The sequence below is a fragment of the Catharus ustulatus genome, chromosome 9 (assembly GCF_009819885.2).
Source record: "Catharus ustulatus isolate bCatUst1 chromosome 9, bCatUst1.pri.v2, whole genome shotgun sequence".
In the NCBI taxonomy this organism is placed as follows: domain Eukaryota; kingdom Metazoa; phylum Chordata; class Aves; order Passeriformes; family Turdidae; genus Catharus; species Catharus ustulatus.
The window spans coordinates 15,526,491-15,530,063 of record NC_046229.1 but is presented as its reverse complement, the minus strand read 5'-3'; positions in this window follow the sequence as shown (position 1 = coordinate 15,530,063).

Below are 3,573 nucleotides of genomic sequence, written 5' to 3'. Positions count from 1 at the left end.
TCTGTCTGTGCCTAGCTCATGATTATTTAAACCTGTCTAAGATGATGTCATCCATTTTCACTCTCTGCACACATGAATTAATTCCATAAAGACATTTAGTTTTTGACGTTTTGTTCTGTTGTCATGTCTAGATTTACCCAATGTTTGAGTTAGATAATTAAAAATAAACCACTACATCATTAGCACTCTTTAAATTTAAATGCAAACATTTTTCATTTATTAATCTTTCATTGCCTGTAATAATCCAGATGATGTAAGTGGTCACCTCTTGAATGCGTGTAAACTTTTCCTCCAGGAGGGCTCTGTAACTTGGGGCAGTTGACAATGCACTGCTCTGTCAACTTTAGTATTACAACAGTGGAAATTAGTGACTTGATAACTTGTATTCATGTTAATATCATGGGGTAATTAAAATACATTAATATATTATATTACTCAAACATTTCCAGGTAATTTAGTTAACAATTTGTAGAACATGTTTTGTATCTTAGAAATCCTCCTTTAATGAGACATTTCCCAAGTGGTATTTTTGTTATGTTATCCCTTATCTATGTATTCTTAGAGATACTGCTATGTTTAATATAGTTGGTTATATTGTCTGGTTAAACTGCATTCTTTTTGTGATTGTTACAGATTCTTAAGGAACAGGATTACTGTGGGAATTACCTTTAATCTAGAAACACTAAATTGGGAGATTAAAACAACCTGCTTCTACCAAAGCAGCAATTAAGGTTTTTACACAAAAGGGCAGCCTCTGGCTGTGTGTGGTTTCAGGGCAGAGCCTCTCCAAACCCTGTGGCCACAGCCAGGGGCCTCCTTTGCCGTGCTGGCCTGTGCTCTTGTCTGCTTGGTGAGACTGCTTTGGCATCAGGAGCAGCTCCTGTTCACCAGGGACTGGAAGAGGTTAACAGCAGAAGGCAGAGCCTGCAGTGGAGTTGAGAGAGCAAATTGTCCTTGGAGTCTGTGGACTTCCTTCAGGTGTGACCTCTGCTTCCCAGGTAAAGGAAATGGGTGTGGGTGCTTTTACAGAGGCAGTTCCAAGGCTTGAAACAGAATCTCATACAAATGGTTTTACCCAAGCCCATGGTACTGATGGCCATGTGCAGGGCTGGGTCACAACCAAGAATTGTAGTTTGTAGTCCCCAGGGAAAAGCAGAAATGCAAAGGTGGGTCTGTGCTGTTCTTTGCTGCCAAGTTCTGGGGATATGATACACTTGGGTGGATTTAGGAGTGGACTAGGCCCATTCGTAGAGTTCTAATCCTTTCCTGTTTGTTTAAATAGGATTTTCCACATTCCAAACACTGCTGGTGCTGAGTGGCTGATCCACCTTTTGGCTTCTCCCCCTTTTAGTTTCCTAAAGTGCTTATTACAGGAGCATGCACGAGGTGGGTGGGGATTTGATGGGTGGGTTTGCATGACCTCAGGCTGGCTTAAGCCACTGGGGACCTACATGCTCAGAAGCTTCAGGTTTTTTCACCTGTCTTTCCCAAATGTGTAACCTGTATGTATGTTTGTTAATGCACCAGACAAGAAATGGATCTGCAGTTAATCAGACATGCTCTAAAAACAGAGGGAAGCATCCCCAACAGATATGCAGGATTTTTACAGAATAAATCTATAAATCTGATAAGCCAGAGACACATGTAGTATTTCCACTGTCAGGTCTTAACCCCTTTACCTTCATCCCCTTCCCAAGGAATAGGATGAGATACTGGGATTCTTGACAGTATCCTTGATATGGGAAACAGTTGTCTCACATTCTGGAGCTAACACAAGCTGAAATATGGTTATATGGTGGGGGGGACTGATGTTTGCTTTAAATGTCATCCTGCATAATGAATTTACTGTTTTCATTCTGCTTGTCTCTTAGACCCAAACAGGAAAACCTATAATGTGTCTTAATATCCTCAGGGCAAAATTGGAAGGGCCCGATGATGCAAAGCTGACCCTACAGGTATTTGAACATTGAGACTTGTATTACACAGATTAAAGGATCCTGATGGGATGTATCATGTCTCCTGTGTTACTTGGGATCAGAGATGAGGAGGAAAATGGTTCTCTGGAAGATTACTCCCTTTCAACTGGGGCGTTCCTGCAGCTCCCCAAACTGCTTTGCTTTAGGGAGGGAGGGAAGCTGATAAGCAGAATCCTGATCTGCTGCCCCTTTAGCCATGCTGTTAGGAAAACCCACCTGAAATCCTCTGTCTTCCTGGAATATTTTCTTAATCAAAACTCTAAAGAGTGCCTCTGTGGTGGGGAACAAGGCTCCCATTGAGTAGTGACAGAGCTGCAGTGGAGAGGGTTGGCTGGGCTTTCCAGATAAGCCATGACCATATGACTGACTTACTTATTCGTAGTTTGCAGCCTTGTTAATCAAAAGAAATCTGTGGAAGATGCTCTGAGGTGGTCTACTAATGAAGTCCAGGCCTGATAATAAGTGAGCTTTTTAATTAGTCGGTTGTATGATATTTATGTATCTGTGTAGAGCAGGCTGTTAGTTAAATATTGATTTAGCAGAGGAGCAGTGTTCTCTTCCTGTTTGCACTCTGACTGTAAACACTGTGCTGCAGGTGTTAGGGACATGCTTGTTGAATTTTCCTTCGTTTTAATGTAGAGCTAATTCAACGTGAAGGACAAGGCATATTGCTATAATATTTAAACTTCAAAGTAGCAAACAAGAGACCATTTTCAAAACCAAGTCCTATCTAGTGGTTACAAACTACTTTAAAATCTGACCAAAGTTCAGTCAAAGTGCTAAAAGCACATGATAGGGAGATCCTGGCTGTAGAAAATTGAAGGGGCATGTCTTTAACACTGCCTAACCCCAATTAGCAGTGTTTATTTTGGGATGCAGGAGCCTCACACTGATCCTGTTTTCTCTTTGGCTGTTCTTTATTCTGACGAAACAGAGCACTGGGGCTGGCTATTGCTTGTCAGCTGAAGATCTTCTCTGCAAATCCCCTGTGTGTCAGTTGTCTTTTGTGCTTTAGTGTCCACTGTGACCACATGGACATTTGTTTGACAGGAGTCTGTGACCCTCAAACACTTTGGTGAGTCATGGAAAGAGTGAACTCACCCGTATAGAGTTTAATCTGTCCTCCTCTGATAGATTTAATTTCTGCTGGCAGGCTCTGCTCAGTTACATGGTGTCTGACCTGGCTATTGAAACCCAGCAGCAGCAGAGCCACTTACCAAAGAGCCCTCTCTGGATGGAGGGTGGGCATTAATATTCATGAGCTGTTACTTATTTACACTGGTAAATATTAAAACTTTTGTATAACACCATTTGATCTCTCTGAGAGACAATTGTCTTTTTACAGAAATGCACAGCTACAGTGAGCTTACTAAAAGCTGTTTGTCCTAAATAATACTGATTTCTTTGAGGGAAGAATATATTTTAGTGGACTTGGTTTCCTGTTTGCAAGCACTTGCCAGGATTAAGTAACAATAAGTTTGTAAACTGATGATAGCAAGTAAAAGTGGTTCAGAGTCCTGACAGAGCCTTAAAAACTATTCTTTAAAGAGAATATTCATTATAACTGTATTAAGGCAAAATAGTGTGGAAACTGGGT